This window comes from Cyprinodon variegatus, unplaced genomic scaffold (genome assembly GCF_000732505.1).
Source record: "Cyprinodon variegatus isolate N-32 unplaced genomic scaffold, C_variegatus-1.0 Scaffold1713, whole genome shotgun sequence".
Lineage (NCBI taxonomy): Eukaryota > Metazoa > Chordata > Actinopteri > Cyprinodontiformes > Cyprinodontidae > Cyprinodon > Cyprinodon variegatus.
The window spans coordinates 33641-56095 of record NW_015152166.1 but is presented as its reverse complement, the minus strand read 5'-3'; the positions used below and the strand labels follow the sequence as shown (position 1 = coordinate 56095).

Genomic DNA, 22455 nt, shown 5'->3' with positions numbered 1-22455 from the left:
ATTGAAGTTTATTGACTTCCATCTAGGCAAATCATTCAATAAGATATTATTTTACCAAATAATGATTTGATTATCTCTTGGATTTGCATTGTGAATAGGTTTAAACACATTATAAATACTTTAAATTGATCAAATCGAGGCTGCACAGTGGAGAAGTGGGTAGCACTGTTGCCTTGCAGCAAGAAGGTTCCAAGATTCTGCATTGAGTCTGCATGTTCTCCACGTGCATGCACAGGTTCTCTCCGGGTACTCTGGCTTCCTCTCACAGTCCAAAAAAATGACTGTAAAGTTAATTGGCTTCTCTAAATTATCCTTAGTTGTGTGTGTGTGAGTGGCTGTTTGTCTCTGTGTTGCCCTGCGATAGACTGGCGACCTGTCTACGGTTAACCTGCCTCTCGAAAGCTGGAGATAGGCACCAGCATCCCTTGCGACCCGAGTCGGGATAAGCGTGATGGAAAATGGATGGATGATTAAATTGATTTTACCTTTTTCCAAATGCCTTAAGAAAAAATTTGGTTCTGGAACATAAAAATCCATGATAAACTGTTAGACCATCACTTCATTTTAACTATTAATTTTTTCAGCCATTTTTCATTCCTTTTTTTCTTAGCTTAGTTGTTCCAACCATTGCATTTGCAAATTCGATTGATTGGTTGTTTATCAAGAGGGTGAGACTGTTGTGGCGGAAGGTTCGCAAGCAAGTTTGACTGTGGTCGGTTTGTCGGAAGCATCTTGCTAACCAGTTAGCAACTTAGTGCTAGTAGGTTCCCAATGGGATTTTCCATTGGGACAAAGTAGTACGAAATTGGTGACTTAGAAACAACACCGTCAAGGAACCCTAATCGACAGCAGAAACATGCAAGAGGAGGAGAGTTTTGTGTCGGACGTCGTGGATGAGTCTCCTCCGTCATACATTTTTTATTTAGAGGAGGAAAGCGGGAACGACGATGTTGTGGAAGAGGACGGCAGGGCGGCAGAAGCTTGGTTTGGTGTAGAAGGCTTACAGCCGTACATGTTTGAGCCCTTGCCTCGCAACGCTGCCAGTTCTGTTAGCTCTACGCCTGCTGAAGACACAGACGTCCACAAAGACGAATGGAAGCTGTGTTGAATTTATTCCATATACGTGCAGAGTATCCATTTGACCAATGAGTTTGATTCACACTTTCACTTGTCTTCCTAACACACAGCCAGTTGGGACAGTCTGCATATCATCTGATAAAATAATACATTTTCCACCTCTACTGGGGTGGGTTTGAATATATCATATTTGCATAACATATTTATATAAATTAAAGTCAGAGCAGGGAAACGCTTGTCAAAAGCAGATGGTGACCAGCTGTAGCAGAGGCTAATACGGTAGTTGGACCGGTTAAACTCGATGTGCATTTGGTGTAATCTAGCTTGTGAATCCTCTACAGAAATGAAGAGAATTGCACATAGGAAGTGGTGGAAGATTGATGGCTTTTGTTCTTTGCACAGCCTTCATGTAAACTTAGAAAGCAACTAAATAGTACATTTCATTCAGCTGGTCACACTTTATTTCTGTACATATCATCAGCTTGAATTGGTTATTACAAAGTCCAACAATTTTAACAAAATAATCCATGCATGGAATGCTTTGTGACTGAGTAAGTCTATTTTTTTTGTAGGTTTAAAGATACCAAACGAGCCACGCATTAAAACTCAACCAATGAATGTTGTGAACAAATGTCTAAGTTTATTTTGATTAAAAATCACACCATATTTATGGATACACTTCATGTCATTTGAAACTAAACAGATCAGAGAATAGTTGGTAAGGTTAGCGGGTAACAGCACACAAAACAAGGCAGTCACGTATCAAAACAAACGTGTTTCCCCTGCTGTTAAATTCAACACTATATAAGAACTAAAGCCTACATTTCACTGCTGATTCCGTTGATCGGCTCTCTCCTCTGCAAAAACAGCAAGGTTCTGCAGTGTGGACATAAGGTAACAGACTTTTGAACTGAGGATAGGAGAACATGAAGGCCATCTGGATAGTGTGTTTTTATTGGATGGTCAACAAAGCGTTTTTCTGGCTGCTCTTTCCTGGTTGGATGGATGGAGAGTTTGGAGTTCAGGTCCACCAGAAGTTGGCCCTGGAGATGAAGAGATGGTTCAATGAGTACAGAACTTGGCTTTCCAAATATGATAGATTATGATTTAGCAGAGTGCAGAGGATTGAAAGAGACATATGTTTGAATGCAATTTAGATGAAAGTGTCATTGTTCCTTGTGAGCCAGCAGTGTGAAACTATAACTCATTATGCAGTGACAAAGAGGAATTCTGGAGCAATCTGATCCACTGACCGTCCCAAGTTAAAAGGTCTTATTATCCCTGCAGATGATAACAGACAGACCTAGCCTATAGTAATCATTGCATGACTCTTTTTTTTCTGTTGAAACGTACGCAAACCCCAGTTTAATCCTCAGGACCGACTGTTCTGCATGTTCTAGGCATGTTTTAGTGCCTCCACACCCCTGACTTAAATAATCGGGTTATTAAAAGGCATCTGCAGCCCTTGAGCGATAATAAGTCAATCACTTGATTCAGACGTGCTGGAGCAGAGACACATCTTAAACATGCAGAACAGTCCTCAGGACTATGGTTGAAGATCCCCTTCATGGACAATTGTGTAGGCAGGGAATTGATCTTATCTTTAACAGGATTAAAAGTTATTTAAATCAACTGATTCATGCTGCAATTGCTGAAATTTCATCAAATCTCTTCCGTTTAGCCACTGAACAATTTTTTGAGAACTAGAATGAAAAGATAAGCCTGAAAAAGGCGCTTTTGCAGATATGTCGGGCTATGCATCACATCCAATCATCTCATCTATGGTTTGGATGCAACATTGTAAACTAAATCACACTTCCATCTTTCAGGAGAAAAAAAGAAGAAAGGTTTTTCTCCTGGGAACCTCTCTGAACATTGAACCTTTTTCCAGTCGCACTGCACAGATACGGACATTAAAGATGCTAACAGAAGCGACCACGGTCTCAGATATACCTCTGCCATGTTTCTGAGCATTGGCTGGAATTTCAGCACCAAAGAAGTCTGACGAATGTCTTAAATGTTTTCTACTGGTAAATAAAGTCAATATGAAAGGAGAGACTTTAATATTTTAGTTTTTGAGGTGTTATGAGGACAAGAACCACATTAGTTGCTCTTCTAGAATCTCTCCTTCTTATACACCTTTATCCCATATCTACAATTGGTCTGATACCTCTGCTTTTTTAGCAGGTGGTCACACTTCCTAAAGATAAAAATATGATCTGGTTAGCTGCTACCTTTCCTCTTAAATGCTATAAGTGTAATCACAATGTTTTATGTTTTCCCAACATAGCCTTTATCATTCATGCTTTATTTTTAATAAAATGATGACATAGTGGGATTTCTCAGGCCAAGATAACCACAACTCTAAATGTTTAGCTTCTTCTTCCCCATGTTTGTTTGGTTAATGACAGGTCATGCAAACATTTAAAAAGAGAGCAAGTTTCAAACACAAATTACAGGTTGTTAATATGTGGTATTTAAACACACTTGAAAAAAATAAAAATAAAAAAAAAGGGCATGCATTTCTAACATAATATCTCTTTATGATAAGCCTTGGCATGTTTCATACATTACAGGGGATTCAGTAGTTGATCATCCTCTTGATTGCCTCAAAGCACTTCCACTTATCTGGGATGTAGAAGGGCTCAAAGATGTGAGGGAAGGGGGTGTCGTAACCGCAGACTCTAGCGATAGGGGCCTCCAGGTTAAGGAAGCATTCCTCCTGTGAAGACAAAACACACAAACAGCTGCTGTCAGTCCAAAACAACAAATTCAATCAGTCAGTTTTTGCTCATTAAAGCCAATGTTTGGGATGGATTGTAGGAATTATTTTGTCACAGCAAACTAAAAAGAGCAGACACAAACACAACTTTGATATACTCGATACATACTGTACCTAAATGATTCTGACGAGGTCGGTAATGAAATGCAGACACATGCCTGCACAGGAGGCTTAAATCTTGGCAGTAAAAGCACAACACATTAAAGGAAAAAAAAAAGAATCTAAAGCAGTAGTCTGGAACAAATATGGGGGAAGATTTGGCTTCAAAGATAGAGACGCAGCTTGAGAACAGAAGGTAATCGACAACAAATTAAAATTTCCAGTGAGGAACTTTTTCCTCCTAGCTTAACAATATAATGACATTCGAATAATAAGAAGTTTTCTTAATTGGAAATTCTCTCAGCAGGCTTCGTTTGAGTCAATGATTAATTTTATCTAGTTGGAAGCAGGAAGGAGAGAACGTCAACCCCCTGTACAACAAGCTATGGCTTGATTGAGTCATTTGGATGAGGACTTCTCCCCCCCCCCAAGACAAAAATAAATAAAATCTCCATCACTGTTGGATATGAGGGGGATGGAGCTTTTCCCAGCTGGCTTTGCTACACTATCAGTAGGGGCCGCGTCGCTTTTTAGATCTGGGCAACATGTGCAGAATGTCTGTTTCAAAGTTTAAGTGATCAAAAGCAAGGCTCTTTAAAGTTGGACAATATTCAGACTGTTTGGCTAAAGGGCAAAACAAATAACGACACGTGGCTCTGTGTGAACCCTTCTGACCTTTTCCATGGCTCCACTGTAAATGGGACAAACCCCCTGATGACTTAGGTAAACATGCATAACATTTACATAAAACTGAGCGGTGAGTAACTCAGAGCGTCATGAAAGCGTCTCGGTGATGGACACAGACAGAAACCCTAACATCGATAACATTTCAAAAACTGAATCCACAAACTGGCTGCTATGCTGGTTGACATATAACAAGCCTACTTTACTAAGATGTTTTTCTATTAAAAAATGACATAATGCTGGCAAAATGTCAGTCTTAATGAGGGGGTTTTCTTTTGTGCTTTTTTTTTCTTAGGAAAAATACAAACTTTGCAGATTTAGTTTTTAATCTAACAATCCAGATTGATTGTTTATAGAAACTCAAACATTTGGTAGACCGTAGCCGATTGGGCGAATTGCCAGTTAGTGCCAACCAACCAAAGTTCAGTTTTAGCCAATCAACAGCTAAAAACCACAAACATCTTAAAAAATAGTGTTGCGCCTATGCCATTTTTTGGCCCCAGATACCTGGCTGTGCAGTACCGGCCGATAACGATATCATCTGTTTGAAATTGATGTGTATATATATTAAGAACTGCATACTACTTGGATGTAAAAGAATTGCCATCATGGCTTTGTCAAGCTGCTGCCTACCTTTGTGAAGCAGGAAAAAGACGAATACAAAGTGAATCCAGTAGAACTTTTTATTGCCTACCTGGAATGGGTGACTAAAATTGTGGTATCAATATCAGCGAGTACCAACAAAGAGGTCACCGATACCATTTTGAGAGCCAAACGTTTATTCAACTATTGCTTACCAGGAATGGGTGACAATAGTTGAATAAACTTTTGGCTCTCAAAATGGTATCGGTGACCTCTTTGTTGGTACTCCCCCGATACCGATACCACCATTGTAGTGCTGGATCGGTGCAACTCTATTAAAAACCAAGAGCGTTACTTTTTTCCAGGATGAATAATTACTGATTTAAATGTTCTGCTGCGGGTTAAATTCAAGCAGCTTTTCAAAAGCCACTAACAGACTTACTTACTTCTATGTCAATGTTTTTTACCACCTTACATTTTGATTGAAAAATTGGTTTTCATGATGGAGCGAACAGAAAAGTTGAGATTTTCAACCCTAGCTTCGTTTCCATTGTTGTTTTCACTTTAAAATCATGCAGCTCGCATTGCTGCACCTCTGAAAGCGCCTCTACAGAACAAAAACATGTAAGTTTTTGACACCTATACAGACGTCTGTCACTTCTGTTGGCTCAGACTCAAGGCAACATGCAGCTCACTTGCTCCGGTCATTAGCTAACTCACCTTTACTACTCATCTCTATTGCTCAGCCTATCATTTTGGAGCTCCTTCAATGTTACCCACTCAGAGCTCTTACTACATTCTTTGCAACTGGAGCTTTTCAGAAGGAGCTGACGGACAGGTGAAATATTTGTGAGTTATAACAGAGATATGGAACAGCCTCATCTTATATTTTTCTTAATGCACCATTTTCCTCTTTGTTTGCACCTTCTTTAATTACTATGCCAATATGTGACGAGTGAATTTCTCCGCTGTGAGATCAATAAAGCTCATCTAATCTAATCTAATCTAATCTTTTCATTTCTCAGATATATAAAGACTATCTAAACTGTGGATCTCTTCAATAACAGTCTGCCACCATACTTTTTTAGAGCATACAGGGCTAGTCTGTATGCTGCTGAGGAAATGAATGGTAAATTGGTAAGAATTTAGCTTTAGATAGAATAACTAAAGGAAATTGACCTCTTATTTGTTGGTTTATTATTCCTCCCAAACGCCATTTTTTTTAAGCTGTCTTATTGTATCAGCAGTTGCGATATATCTAACTGGCAGCCCTGTCTATAAAGACTCCCTCTTATTTAGCTAATTGATTAATCTGTTGTTTCTTTTTTTGATTAACAATCAGATGGCAAAAGGTTCCTTAAAGAAGATTTTACAGAAAATTTAAGCCAAGTGAAGCAAAAACTGCACTAAAACTTCGAAAATTTCTGAATAGAGCAAATTAATGGACAAAAAAAGGTTTTGTCATCTTGAATACAATTTTTTTTTTAAATAATTTTTGGTATAATAGCTGCTTTGGGTGGGTTGCTCTTTCAGCGAAAGGCATGTTTTAGTCTCTATACTCAAGTTAATGATTAACCGATTACTAAATTAGTTGATGATAATTTCGATAATCGATTAAATAAATAGTTTGAGCTAAGTTGAGCCTAGGCAAATAGAACCAATGAAAAGGCTATAAATCACTGGCCTCTACCAGAGTCCTGCACGGGTCTGATTTTTCAAAAACTGTATCCACCCGCAGCCGTAGAGTCCAGAACCGAGACCCAACCTGTTACCCACAATTATCCCCATTTAAAACCCGGCCAGGAGTGTACACACAGCCGTTTATAATAAAAGAGGCAGTAAAGAACATTGCCTCACGCTAACATCCAGTGTGCGGTGTGCTCACACATTAGTAGCTGTAAATTGGCCAAAGTAAGGTTGGCTTTGATACCTAAAAAAATACTGTCATCTGCATATTCTTGTATCAATTTATTTTTTAAGCTGTAGAGTTAATAAATAACAAAATAGAAAAAAAGTTTCATTCATGCTGTAACTCTGCATGATACCTGCTCGCATGCTGTTCAGTTATACCCATGACCCCACCTGTGAAATAATATTTTTTTATTTCTACCCGTAGATGTACGTTTTATACGGGTACCTGACCCGGTGCAGGTCTCTGGCCTCAACCCCATATCCAGCTAGAGAAGTTAGTCAGTATTGATTCTAATCAACAATGGATCAGAACTGTTTTGACATATATGTAGTGGTAAAAACCTTTACAAAGTGAATGTTTAAAAGGAGGCTGATCATATAGCTAGTTTAATGTGTAGAGATAATAACCGAATTAGTATAGAAAAAGAAAAGCATGGCCACCTTTCTCCTCCTGATTTTTTAAACCTGTTTTGATTTGCTGTGCGGGATTTTCCTCTATCTGGGTACTAGACCGAGGTCCTCGGGACATGCAGCCTGCTCTACCCAGTTTATTTACTCTGATCAGCTTTAATGAACATGACAATACTCGTCAAACAAACCCTTCTCTGCTCTTCTCCTCTGTATACCCTTCTTCCTGGACTGAGCATCCTTTTCTTGTGCTGACAAATTTCTGTGGCCTCAGGGTTTATGTAAGGTATTCAAAGGCAGCTTTTTATTTGGCAGGTGAATTTGAGTGGATGGAAAAGTAGTCATGATTTCAGAATAAAAAAAGGTTTGTGGTTATGTTAGGCTTCTGAATGCAATATTTGTGCACACATATTTTTTAAATACTGTCAACGATGTGGAGTAACAAACAAAACGTTGGGGTTTTCAAGCTCATGAATCTTATTTAATCCTCATTAATGTCATACTGGGTCTGGTTTTACAAAACCAAGTCTGTCTGTACAATTGGTTGAGTCCAGACTTCTAAAATAGTCTTTTTTTTTTTAAGCTGTCAATTAGGAGCATATTTGAGCTTTTGTGTTGGATTTGTTTGGTGAATTTTACCAAGAGAAGAAAAAGCTTTAAAAATTGCTCTAATCCTTTCCAATTGTTTAAGGTCCTGCTGTGAGACCTCAAGTCCAACTGGACTATGAGAAGTCAACAACCTTTTCTCTGCATGCAGACAAACCAGACAGACTTTACTGTAGACTCTGCTCTTTAGTCTGGATGAGATCTGTAATCTCCTCTAAATAAATTTACTGGAAGTGGGTGGAAAATACAGTAGTCTGACTGTCTGCCACCAAACTGGACAGGGAACGGCCACACAACTCAGATTTCATTCAAATCATTGTTTAGCTTTGGGGAAGTGCATCATTATATGTATTATAGTTAAATGTCAAAATAAAAATACGCTAACATAGGAGCAGCAATATGTTTGTGTCCTGGAGTGGCAAAGAGGTTTAAGAATACTTTTCAGGCGGCGATTTGCACTGATCATATCGTGTTTGATTGTCAGAAACACCCACAGACTGTAGGGTTGAAGTGAGACAGAGACAGCAAGGTTGCAATATTCACTTTTATACCAGTCCCTGTGGTCTGAACAGCTTTCAGCTGACAGGAACTAGTACAAGGTGACATGTTTGTTCTTTCTCAACAGCATATAGCCTAAACACCACCTACCCTATAACAAGCTGTTGATTTAAAACCAATGATGAGGGTAACATTATTTTCCTCTGTCAAAAGCTAAAGCTTTAGATCTTTATTTCGAAATTAGATCCCAGTGAAATAAGTAAGAAACTATAAATTAATAAAGGATAATACTTATAAGCAGTAGCTATAGTTCAGATGTTTCACTGTGTCAAAGATGTGGCTTTGTGGTTTTTCTAGTCGTTTCAGAGTCTTAACGATCATACAGTGCAGTTAGTCTTTCCATGCTTCATCAGAAGTTGCAAATAAAATTCAGTGCTGCAGAAAACTGTCCCTAAATCAAACTCTAACACAATTTTATTTAAAAACACCATGCACAATAAATGGAAATAATGAGAGCCATGAATAGAGCCAAAAAGTTTAAAAAAATAAAATAAACTCAACATAAAAGCAAATACGTGCTTTCAAAAAGATTTACAAATAGACATGTAAGTTGGCTGCAGATCTTTGCAGAACAGGAATGGCAAAACAGAAGGCCTGGTACAATATTATCCATACTAAAGGGTAAAAGGTCAGCTAACCAAAGAGAAGAAATTGGCACTTAAAGCTGTAAAGGCCTCAGAGTGTAGAGCAGTGCTTGGCGGTTTAAAGACTTAATTCCTAATTTTGAGACCTTAAAAAGGGAATCCTAAAATGGATTGGCTGCAGTGAAGTGAACCCAAACTGGTCAAATCTGCTTAAACGTGTACGTTTCCTTTTAAGAGAACCATTTACAGAATTGTGATTAAAGACCCGCTGACACCAAAATAAAGCGTGTTACAGTAGTCCAGCCGTGTGGTCACAAAGGCATAGATTACTGACTGTAAGTGCTTTATCTTGGCCGGCGAACGAAACCCAAAAGATGCTGGCTATGCAACAGCTTTGATATGACTGATGAATGTGAGCCAATCCTCCATTTACAAACAAAGAATTTTGGCTATCTGCTTCAGAAACTGGCCTAGACACTTCAGGTCCAAACATAGGCCCTGCTGATGTTTAATTGGATACCACAGCCCCTGTCTTTTTGTTGTTGTGCAAATGTAAAAAATGTAAGGCCGTCTACCACTTCAAATCATTTAAAAAAAATTATCGTTTACATCAAAATACATCGCTCTCTCTAGTCGAGTCACTTGGATTTAATGTGAACCATTAGACTGCAGACATTAGTCTTAACCAGGTGAAATGACTAAAACTGGTAAAGAGGGAGAAGACGAATGCTAGACTGTCGGGTTCAAAACACCAAACACTGCAACAACAACGTTAGCCTGTTACGTCCACCAAGGGCACAACATATTTGAGGACACGAGACAAAAAATGAGGGTTCAAAAAGATATTTTATTTATAAATTTTCTCCTCTTTAGCTTTCTTTGCTCGGCTTCTTCTGATTACTGCGAAGAAAAAGTTAGAGGCCCTCAGATCCCGTGCCCCAAAGGAATCAAAAAATGAAACCCAAAAGTAAAAACAGAAAGTTGGNTAAACTTATTGTTAAAAAAAAAAAAAAGTTTTGTATTTGTTCATCAGAAGATCATTTAGTTATTTTGGTATCCATAATGTTTAGGGTTTGAGTCCGTCTACTTCCACTTTGACTGCCTAAACTACAGGCGCTACAGGCGTTATCTGCTAGAGTGGTGGTTCAGATGTAGCACATTTTCCCTCATTGTTTTAGGTAAAAATGTTGTTTTTAAATCCATGTTAACAGCAATCCTTTGATATTTTTAAACATATTACAATTATTTCCAGTTATAGTTGAGCTCTGCTAGAGGCGTACAGCAAAATGAAATCTGTCAAACATCGCAATATTTCTATTCATTAAATTTTATAAATTCAAAATATCAGTATCATAATATTTTATTAGACAATATTGGTATTGATTCAAAATATGACCAAATGGATCTTAAAGTATAAAAAATATGTAAAAGCAAATATCCATTTCATTCTCCTTTTTTATGTAACTCTCAAAGCCTCAGCCACAAGCTGGCAGTGCATTGCTGGTCTAAACCATTCGCAGCAGATTAACAACAGGATCTTATAAGGTTTTCCTGAGCTGTAATTTACTAAAAATCACAATATTTTGTCTTTTTTAATGTATTGAGATCAATTCTATGGTGATACGAATCAAATTCTTTCACAATTCTCACTGGTAAGCTCCACTATGTTGGTCGAAATCTTAAATCCTAGTGAAATCCTCTGAGGTTTGGGATTGGGAGGTGGAAAATGGTTGCTTTTATAAAGCACTCTTATAGTTTGATGTATGTGTGTCTCTGTGGGGGCCATCCATCGGTCATTATGTTTTGGCAGAGACTGCCTGTAAATGCGGAGGTAGAGTAATGGTGCTGACCTTATTCTGTGAGGCCATGCCAGCCAGCCCCCCCATCATGGGATGAGTGTAGCGGCTGGGAAAACAGGCTTCATAAAAACTGAGTGGTTTAACTCGCTGGAAGTCAGCGATTCACAGCAGGGCCATGGGGGGGAAAAATGGGTGACAGAAATTAAATGGGACCCGGCAGAAAGGAGCCGTACAGCAGAGACTGTTCCGGAGAGCACGAGCAGAGTTCCACGCTGCTCATTAGGTTTGGGTGTGTATGGGAACGGCAGTAAACATGACATTTCTTCTGCAGCCAGTGGAACGACTCCGGCATCAAATAACAGCCCTCCAGCACAATGAGTAGTAAAGCTGTGGCCACCAGAGCTGTCGCCCTGCCCAACTACCATCAGCAGCCACCAACCAGGAGCCCAGGATTAGACTCTAACCAGTGCAGGACCAGAGAGCAGAATTCCTCATCTGGTCAACACAAATTGATCTGTTGAACAGAGTACACATGATAAATATTATATCTATATCAAAGGGCCTAAATTGCAAAGGGAAAAGCCACTTCAACAGCTAACTTTCCTGTGTGAGACTTAGCTGATCTTTCTGCCCGGCCAAAGTTTCCATGCTGCCACTTAAATCAGGCAAGGCTCCGGGTGTGTATCCCTGTTTTATCATATAATTATTGTCTGGGAAACTCTTCTAGTAAAATGATAAGTTTACTCATTTATAAGCTAGCTCTTTTAGAGATAGATCGTCTTTCTTTGAAGCTTGAGAGTGTTTAGAATTAAAACACGGCTCATACCCTCTTATGATATTTATGCAGTTTTTATTGCTTCAGACTTTCCTCTTTTGTTGCTTCGATTTTGATCTAAGATGTCCTTGTTTGGCCAATCATGAGCTGCCTGGTAATAAACAGATCAGGACGACGTCCCGGGTTTAACCATAACAAAAACGTGCTCTTTGCAAGCACGTCTCCCTAAAGTTATATCAGAAGATTCATGGCATTTTTAACTGTCCTCCCCTCACCAAAGGCGTATAATTTCTCCTCTTGGATGGTTGTAACTTATCATCTCCTTACACTGTCCAACGTACATCCTGTGGCTCCATAGCAGTCGTAAAAGTCTTGGCTTTACCCCTGCTTTGAGTTTGTTTTGTTATGAAAGGTGCCTGTGATGGGCTAGTAAGAGGACTTGATTTACGGGGAGAAAACTTGTCACACTTTGGGATGTGTGGGTGCTTAGGACTCCTTCAAGCTCATCCAGCAACCGGAAGCAGCTCGGTTAAAGGAAGGGTTAACATTTAAAATGGAGCTGCTAAAGCTCTGATGGTTAGTCTGCTGTTAGATTTAAAAGCAAAAGTATCTACCTGTATTTCATTCAGTGCCTATTTATTTTATTTTTTTTGTTGAAATTAAGAGACGGATTAGTTAAATGAAATAAACATGGTACATTTAAGTTAAGATTATAATGCTTTGCAAAGCTATTCGTAAACCTTGGATTTTTGCAGTATTATTTATTTTGTAAATGTGTATTTATATAAAAGACTGCATAATGAACACAGAAGGATATTAATTGGTAGTTGGTTGTGGTTTAAAAGATCAAAAAAGAGTCAAATAATCTTACTCTAAATTCAGTAGTATGGTGACTGTGGGAGAAAAATAATGTAAAAGAAAAATGTAAAGCTCAAACCATGAAGCCAGAAGTAGCCTTCTTTTATTTTACAAATGTCTTCAAATCCTTTAGCAAAGAATATCAGTCCAGAAAAAGGACTTAAGATTATTGGAGATCCTTTTTGTTATAATCACAATCTGATCACAATATCTAAATGTTGCTAACATTTTCTAATCCAGGAAAGATTTACTTAAACCTTTCAGGTTACTTTGAATCATGTTAAAATTCAAGGCAACATGCAGCCCTTTCACAGAAAGCTGTCATTGACTTTTTGTTAAAATAAAAATTTAAATGGTCAAAAAGATTACTTTTTGTTAAATGTATTCTGAGCAGTAACACCAACTTGTTAAATGCATTCAGAGTTTTGTTGAAAACTAAGTTTCAAATATGATTTTGAGCTTTTATTGTGCCTAGTCTAGTTAGCATTGTCTTAGTTAGCATGGACTGAGTTTTAAGCCCCATTTACGCTACCCTCTGAAAACCGTTCCACGCCGAGCTTGGTTCGTTACAACCATTTCCCCACCGCTAGCACGGTTCCTCGCCTCCTAGTGACGATCTACTGTACTACTGCTTTCTAGAGGGAAACAAGCAAATCAACATGGCAGCGCCCTTATCATTCTAAAAGTTTGCAGAGACTCAGGCGAAGAAGGCAGCCTTTGTGAATTTACTTGACATATTCAGCTTTTGGGTAGTGGATACAACAAACGATAGTCTAATCAGGGCTTACAGACACAGGAAACAACGACAGATGTTGAGGCTCATCACAATGCTAAGCAGAATCATCACTGGAAATCGTGTGGCATGGTAGGGAAACTTGTATTTTTATGAATGTCTGCAATTTCATGAGGCTGATTGTAAAGAGATGACGCAGTCTCTCATGCGCTCTTTGTTATCAGAGAACCGAGCCTGAACTGAACCGTGCCGAGCCCTACTGATGAACTATTACCATGTTAGGGCTGGTTTATACTCCAGGTCGTCTGCATGTGTTTCGCAGTTAACGCAGATATGCGCCCCTTCCGCAGACACTCTGCTGCACCTCTCCAAAATTGTAGGTCGCCGCAGAGTGGAGGCCTCTGATTGGTCAAATCTACAACTGCTCTACACTATGCGTATTTCCTGTTTGGTACCTTCCGGCGTGTTTTATCTGTATGACCGCCATTGTGTGAAGTTGGACCAGTTAGAAGAGCGAGGTGCGCGAGAACACTGTTTCCACCTGGATTCCAGCTCTATTTTGCCCTCTTGTCCCTCCATTGTCGTAAATACATACCCCTTACGTTTTCCACTTCCTCACCGCCTCGGCCGTCTCTAGACCCACAGCTAGTTCTTGATTGTCCTTCTTGCGTTGTGGTGTGGAATAACATAGCGTAGACCACGCTTCAGTATTGGGCATATATAAAAAATATCTGCGACAAACTCACTGCGACACTGCTGAGGGGAACATAACCATAACCAGCCCTTTAGTATGGTTCAGTTGTGTCTGGCGCGGTCCGGATCAGTTGTGTGTGCCATTTACACTCAACAGTTTTCTTGGTTACCTTGTTCGGACCGACCTCAGCACAGTTTCAAAAGGGTAGTGTAAATAAAGCTTTAGTCATCAAGATTGTGTTTAAAACAAGTTGTTTTTAAAGGTTTTTCCATATTTAAACTTAAATACCTCTCAGTATGTAGTCAATTTTTTTCCATACCCCTGTGATTGTAAGGATGCCTTCCAACCTCGAAGGCATCATACTCATCACTCAAGATAAATGATGACAATACCTGTGGAAACATGCAAAAGGCTGTTCACCAATCATGAGAAGCCTCTGGTTGCTGTATAGCCATAAAGATTTCCCTTTGGATTATGAGGATGTTAGTAAATATTTATCAACATGCTATTTGCTGTTTTTCTCTTTTAATATATTGAGTGATGCTGGCTTCATTTCCCGTCAGAAACCCTCATCTTGATTTGATCAGGATTGCTTTCTAACTAAATCTGCAATGTGTTTAAATGGTTCTGGGTCACGGTTCGCTAAACGCTGCCCTGCAGTATGAAAGAAAAGCATCTGAAGATTGCTCTCATGCAGCGATGAAGGATGTCTCCTCAGGGAGTGGACCCACAGAGACATGCTGGCAGTGCTCGTGTCTCAGTGTAAGCTGGATGTCAACAGCTTTTGTGTACACGTTTGCCTAAGATGGGGATCGGGTTCATCATTAGGGTGGAGTAGGAAGACTGGAAAGCTGCTGTTTATGCACCTGACTCTTATGAGTCATAGAGCTGAGGCAAACTTTACAGCAGCATGTCATATCACAACATCGCCCAACTCGCAGCTCCCTGCTTGATTCCTCCTCACTGAACAGATTGTCATTTGTTGTCATTGTCTTTCACTGTTATTAACTTTCACATTCCTGAAGATGGTGTCATATGATAAGAGTTTTCGGTTGAACTCTTTCACCTCCTGATGGGGGTGAGTTGCTTAATATGCAGGCTTGGCAGGAGATGCGTTTGACAGTCAATTTCAGTATCAAGAATCTTTCTGCACCTCAGATACCCCAATGTTTTGCATAAAGGATGTTGACTTTAGTAATCCAGTTCTAACTCTTCCAGTCTCTTGTTCAAGTGAGGGACTGAGTCACTGTTACAGACAGTTGTTTAAAGCTTTACAGCCAAACTGGTGACCTCAGCAGTAAAACCATATGCCAGTTTACCATCAGGAAGAGGCCCCAGCATGCCTGTGTGTGTGTGGAAGTCTCACTTAACTACCAATTCTATATCTGATGCCCGTTCTCAGCAGCTTATATACTTACAATAGCAATTTGGTTTGGGACCTTTGAGGTATGGAGAAGCCTGTGGTGGTTGCGCACCTAAATTTAAATGGCTCACTATGGTTTAACTCTTTAGCACTCAATCAAAGGACTTCTATCTAGATCAACCTGCTATCTTTGACCCTATTTAACCCTCAGCCATTCCTGTGTCAAATCAGCCAATGGTTAGATAGCCAGCTGTGAACAGCCCAGCCACTCACACCCACTTATCCTACTCCAGAGAATCTGCATAAGCCAGCTGGGCTTTGGATACGGCTTACTGGAGTTTTTAAACAAAATAAAAGGCTACTCCGCGGCATAGACCCTTGGAAATATGAACAGATATATTATCAGAATGAGGGGGATAGGCGAGCCTCTCCTTTAGATGGGAGCTAAAAAGACCATACTGCAACAAGGGGACCTGTGTGTCTGTTTAGTTATAAGGGACAGCATTTCCCAGAATTCCCAGACTGTATGATATCCTGTACAGTTATTCCCATTTTGTGCCCACGCCTGACTTCACTATCTGCTTTCACACAGGTTGTCCATTTTTTTTAACACATACGCCCACTGGGCTTCACTTTTATACAGCTTCCTGCTGCCATCGGTAAAGGACACAGTTTCTGTGTCTCATCATCTCTGTATTTCTCCTCCAAGCCCGTCTTAGGAAAAGGATAACCGTTTTGAATGAATTTAACATTCTGATCTACTATTAAATCCTATTTTTCAGCCCTGCCGAGCCTTTGAGCCAGCAATTGCTTCTTTTGTTGCCTCTTTGAGACCACCACATAGTTTTCATCCACATTTCCTTCCCAGTGAACAGTTCTTTCGTAGGAGAGGTCCCCATTCTCTTGTCTCAAGGTCCACTGGACACTAAGCTTCTCTGTAAATCCTCCTCCTCTCCCAAATAAAGGTCTCTCATCTGCCTTATTTCCCCTGTAGCAAGGCTTTCGGCCCTGTGTGGGGGGGGGGGACCAGCCAGCTGTCAAAACCCAGCTACATCTAGCATTTCCCAGGGTCTTCTCCAGGTGTTTCAGAGTTTCAAGCCTTGAAAATCTTATCAAGCCAGTTTTATACATTTTAGAGGCGGATTTCCTGGCTCTGTTACTTTATATCCCACATTTTCATCTATTTTGCAAAGCCTACATTGTTTACCGGCGATTTTAGGCCTGTTTTAGTTGCTCTATCATTTGTTCAGTTATTTTCAGGTGTGAATCCTCATCATTTGTGCAGTAAGTATCACTGATGTAAAATACAACTTCTTTAACTAGAAAATTTCTTCATTGAGTTTTGGACAGAATCTATAGGTTGGTTTCCTTAACCGATTTGGGATGGTTTTAGTGAAAGCTGACAGCTGTAGGCAATTAAGAGGGAAAACAAAGACACCTTGTGTGATCGCAACTGGTTTTCAACAAAACACAATTATAGACCTAGACTTATATTTATATTTTTAATGACTTACTTGGCTTCTTTATTCCTTCCTCTATTTAATAAGGTTATGAATGCACAGGTTTCTAAGCTTAGATTAATGATCTGGTGTCTTTTATTAGGTTACAAAAACAGCATTGGAAAGAAAAGTTCTATTTTATATCAGAAAGTTTTTCTGAGCTTAATTAAATTTTCTCTTTTACACATAAACTTAAGCATTTACCTTAAATAACAAGAATAAACTGTTTATATATATATATATATATATATATATATATTTATATATATATATATATTTATAAAATCTTCACCTGTGTGGATATAGTTGATAAGGACAGACAGAAGCCTGTGAATCAAACTTAGTTCTAAATACTCAGAGTTAAATGTAATAGGCGTTATTAACAACTATGCCAAATTTATCCAAACACTCCTCGTCCTTTTGGGTCATAAAACATTATCTAACAAAATAACCCTACAAATAGAACAAGAATACAAAGAATTTATCAGTAGCTCTGTGCATAACTTGTGGTTCATGCTAGAAGCAACATGCCCTGTTCCCTCAGTTAAGGACTGGCCAGAGGGTGTTGATTGAAAGTGCAAGGATTAGAGACAGGTAGTGATTTTAAAAAGCCAGACTTTGCACTAGGACTGTGGTTATGGAGGATTCGGGGTTATAAACTCCGAAACTAAAACTTCAGACCACAGAAGAAATACAAGTATTTAAGAAAATCTTTTAATAGTAAACCATCCAAATATAAAGAAGGAAACACAGGACCAAGAGACAAATAAAAAAAAGAATGTATCATTTCAAACAGTGTTAAAAAATGTCTAAGTTTGCCACAATATTACAACTTTTTTGCAAATAATAATTTTTTTTAGACAGCACAGTCACCACACCATCAAACAGGGGGAGCATCTATCTGTTTGCTGATTCCTGTTGCCTGTTCAACTGACCCTGGCTGACCTAGAGTTTTTTTCATTTTTATATACAGTTACGGCACCGATGTAACATGAAAATCATTAGCAGTGGGATTTTTTGTTTTTTGGTTTTTTTTAGTTTTTGCGGCACTAGCGGCTCGATTTTTCGACAGCAGGCTGACAGGAAAGGGTGTATAAGAGAAACATGCGGGAAAGGATCACAGGCCGGATTCAAACCCGTATCAGCTGCATCGAGGACTAAGGCCTCCGTACATGGGTTGTGCGCACTAACTGCTGCACCACATGCACTCCCATCATCAGCAGTGTTTCCACCACAATTCACCCAGTACCACTAGAGGCCTGGAGCTGCAGCTTGAGGTTTGCATCCAGTGGTGATTCTACCTGTCCAGTATCCAGTAGCAGGAGCTGCTGTATTGCGGCAGGAGGTGAATTTGTTTGTTAATTTGCTCCTGAACGCTCCTCTACTTAAAGCCGTAGGGACACGGCTGTTCCAACCATTTTTCCCCGAGTGGTGCACGACTTTACACGAGTGAATAAAGTGAATGTGATTGGTCTTTTATCAAGGGGGCGGGATTGTTGTGGCGGAAGATTCGCAAGAAAGTTTGATTGTTGCCGGTTTCTCGGAAGCATCTAGCTAACCAGTTAGTAGGTTCCCAATTACCCCATTTACCCAACCCATGAAAAACCGATCCATGCCGAGACCGGTCCGAGCTCGGATCAGTTAACCAGGCTCGGTTCTGACGACCGTTTACACATCACGCTATCTTGGTTCCTTGACTCCTCGCCTCCTAGTGACGATCTGCAGTATTACTGCCAGTATTGAAGGAGGAAATCAAGCAGTTGGTGGCGGTAATGCCCCAAAAGCTGTTTGCCAACTGCCATAAAACAAAAGAAGAAGAGGATTTTGAGAAGATTTCTATTGTTGTTTATAGTTGTTGTTCTTCTTCTGTTTTGTGTTGGTTGGCAAGCAACTTCCGGAGGGGCATTTCCGCCAACAACTGGAATGGAGTGTGAATCACGATGTGCAGCCAGACGGAGATGACGCGTTCTGCTCATGCGCTCTTGAGAGCAGAGAACCGAGCCAGGGAAAAACCGAGCTGACTAGACCTCTGGAACTGGTCTGCAGTTAGGGCGGTCTGGTTGTGTCTAGCTCGGTTCAGTTTAGTTTGCTTTTCATTTACACACGATAAGTTATCTCAGTTACTGAGCTCGGACCGGTCTCGGCACGGTTTTTCAAGGGTAGTGTAAATGGGGTATAAGGGAAATTCCATTGGGACCAAGTAGCACTAAATTGGTCACTTAGAAACGACACTGTCAAGGAACGCTATGGACAGCGGAAACATGCAAGAGGAGGAGAGTTGCATGCAAGTGTCGAAGGTCGTGGATGAGTCTCCTCTGTCTTACATCTTTTATTTAGAAGGAGGAAAGTGAGGACGAAGTTATTGTGAAAAAGGACACCAGGGCAGCAGAAGCTTGGTTTGGTGTAGAAGGCTTACAGCTGTACATGTTTGAGCCCTTGCATCGCAACGCTGCCAGTTCTGTTAGCTCTACGGCCTGCTGAGGACACAGACGTCCATCCCTGTGAACACTGGGACGGAACTCAATGGGAAAGTAATAAAGAATAAATTATTCTAATTTCTTATTTCAAACGTTGTGTATATTAGCTGCGACATGAATCAAGATGCTATGACCAAAAAAAATTGATTGACAGATGACCGTTGATATATAATAGGCTGAATTTAGGTGTTCAGGCTGACGTATAACTAACTGGCCTGCATAAGATAACTAAAAAAAAAACAATACAAATTTTAAAACAGGGGACAATATAGTCATACATGTTTAACCCAGAATGATTTGACATTTAAATATGACTTCCCTGCGACTTTAAAGATGTACGTTCACACCGCACACGATTACAGCAGCAAAAAAGCTTTTGCGACTTCATTTTTGATGCTTTTCTATATTAAAGCCAGACGTGCCTCATGAGCACCTTTGAGGCTCCTGAGGCGTATCCAGTAAAGTGTCCAAATTCCTCTGATGCTTCTGCTGCTTTTGTGTTCAATGCCAGAGAGCGGCTTTGCTATATTTGCTTAAATATAGTTTTAATTTACTTTAATACAAGAAAATCCACCTCAAAACATCGTCTGACCAGTCAGTTCATCAAGATTACAATCTGCCTTCAAATATAATTTCACTGTTGGAGCCGCTCAGAGCCTCACATGCGGCGGTGCTCTGTCACTGGGAATCCCGAGCAGCAGCTGCCTCAGGCCCCATCGCCTCCTGGAGTTTTCTCTTCCTCTACTGTTCGTTGCGGCTGGAAGTAGATGTTAGCAGCATCTGCTGCCTATGAAGCGCATCACATGCTTCAGCTGCTCTGATGCATCAAGATGCGCTGCTCCTGCTGCCCGAGATGCGCTGCAGGACCTTTTCATGCGCATCAACCTTTGACTTTGCATGTAAACCAGATGCTTCTGCAGCTGCAATCGCCCGCAGTGTAAAAGTAGCTCGACTCTGAAATAGCCTCGTAACCCTTCCCATTTTAATTGATCTGAATTACCAGCTTTCTCACTTGTTTCTGAATATCTTTGGATCTTAGCATGATGTGTAGCTTTTAAGGATCTTTTGGTGTACTTCCTTTAGTGAGGCAGGTGTGGAAGAGAAAGTGAACTCAGTCTTGGTAAACCCAATGTCTGATTTAATGGGATTAACTTCATGTAGGATTGGATTTTTGTTCCTTGGCAACATACGTGATAGTCAGTCTTACATCTACTACTTTTAGTGTTTGTCGGCAAGGATTTGCATTTCAACTCTGTTATTGTCTTCAAAATCCAACACAGAACAGTGTTTTTAGGAATTAGGAATTTGAGCATCGACAAGCAGGAAATTGGAACGCCGTCACCTTGGAGATCAAATCCTGCTACATTCACAGTTACTGGAAATCAAATGCTACATTTCAACATTCATACAAAAAATGTTAGGTCTTTGTACGTGGAAAGATTATTACGCTAGCAGAGAGGCGGCTCATGTAATGTACCATTGCCTCAGAGGTTGGAAGTAGTGAAACAGAAAGTTTTGATTTCTTTTAAAAATGAAATCAAGATGTTATAGGACAAAAATCCAGAGGGAGACCTGGGCACAGCTGGAGATTCTCAGGGAGGTTTGGATCCTTATTCCAAACCTATCCCTTAAAGCAGTCCTGTAAGCATAAGATCACACAGCATCTGTGAGAGGAGGACGTGAAGAATAACAACATTTAAAGGCCTCACATTTGCCTCTGTGGGGTTGGTGAGGGAGCACCAAATCAGGGAGCTTGAAAAGTGAAAAAAGCTCTAGTCCCTGACATCATCTGACAAGTTCAAAATCTAAATCCTCTTCAAACTTTATGGGATGGAGGGCAAGTTACACAGAGGGGTTTCAGATTGAGGATTAAAACAATCCGTTACAAATTAAACAACATTCCCACCGAAATAAGGCTTGTTTAGGTTGCATAAATTTTTTTTTCAAGTAAGTAAAATCCTTTCAGACCTCTGTTTCTTTTACGACTATGAGCTTAAACTTTCAATAGTTCATTTAAATTAGAAATACTTTTTTTTTTACTGTTCTTATCTCTATAGGTAGTCATACTGCCTCTATTTTTCATCTCCAGCTGCAGGAGGGTACATATTACAATCTGAAAATCAAAGCTCTGTGGTACACACTGAAAGGCTATTTGAATTTTATTAGGAAGTTGGACTTTTATGGGTAAAACCTCAGCCAATTACCAAGACCAGAAACCCTTTGAAGGCCACCTTTCACCCCTGGGAGCTTAAGATGCCAATAAAATTTCCTTTTCCAAACACAAGCACACCATCACACTTCTAGACAGCAGCACTCACCTGTACAGTAGAGCTGATTTCAGCAGCAAACCCTCCTGTAACCGGTGCTTCGTGACTGATGAGCAAACGGCCGGTTTTCACCACCGACTGGAAGCAAGAGAGACAAATGAATGGAAATTAATTATAGAAGTCTCTACCTCATATGAAAAAGACCCCTTCTTATCATCTCATACATGCAAAGCAATGATAAGGTCATTTTTCACTCAAACATACAGATCTTTTTCCAGTCAGTGCCAGTATCATGTCATGGTAACCAAAACAATCATTGATGCCGATACCTTGATTAAGTGAAAAGGAGACCAAGTTGGCCATTTCACAAACAAATTGTATTATCTAAATCATACTATATCCAAAAAATAAATAAAAATAAAGATTGCAACAAAGCTGCAATCTTTTTGAGGTTTGTCCCCTATTATAAATAATGTTGGATTTGTAAATGGAGATGCTTTTATTCGAAACTCAAGTTTAAGGACATTAAATGACCACATGAGTAATTCTGGACGAGGCCGGAATCATCCAAAACTTTACTTGGCTGTGTAACAAGTATTGGAAATCCTTATAGAGAAATTTCTAATTAGGAGTTAAAAGAAAACTATTTCAAATGTACATTTCTACTGCAAAGTGTTTGCTATTACGAGTGTAAGCGAT

General features: G+C 39.7%; 1 long non-coding RNA gene across 1 annotated transcript; it reads right to left on the bottom strand.

The window, feature by feature from the left end:
• Nucleotides 1–1607: 1607 nt before the first annotated feature.
• Nucleotides 1608–21910, bottom strand: LOC107104379. Its single transcript, XR_001482250.1, has 3 exons — nucleotides 21808–21910; nucleotides 3647–3799; nucleotides 1608–2120 (listed from the first exon to the last, which is right to left on the bottom strand). It is a non-coding gene; the product is annotated as an uncharacterized LOC107104379 (long non-coding RNA).
• Nucleotides 21911–22455: the final 545 nt, after the last annotated feature.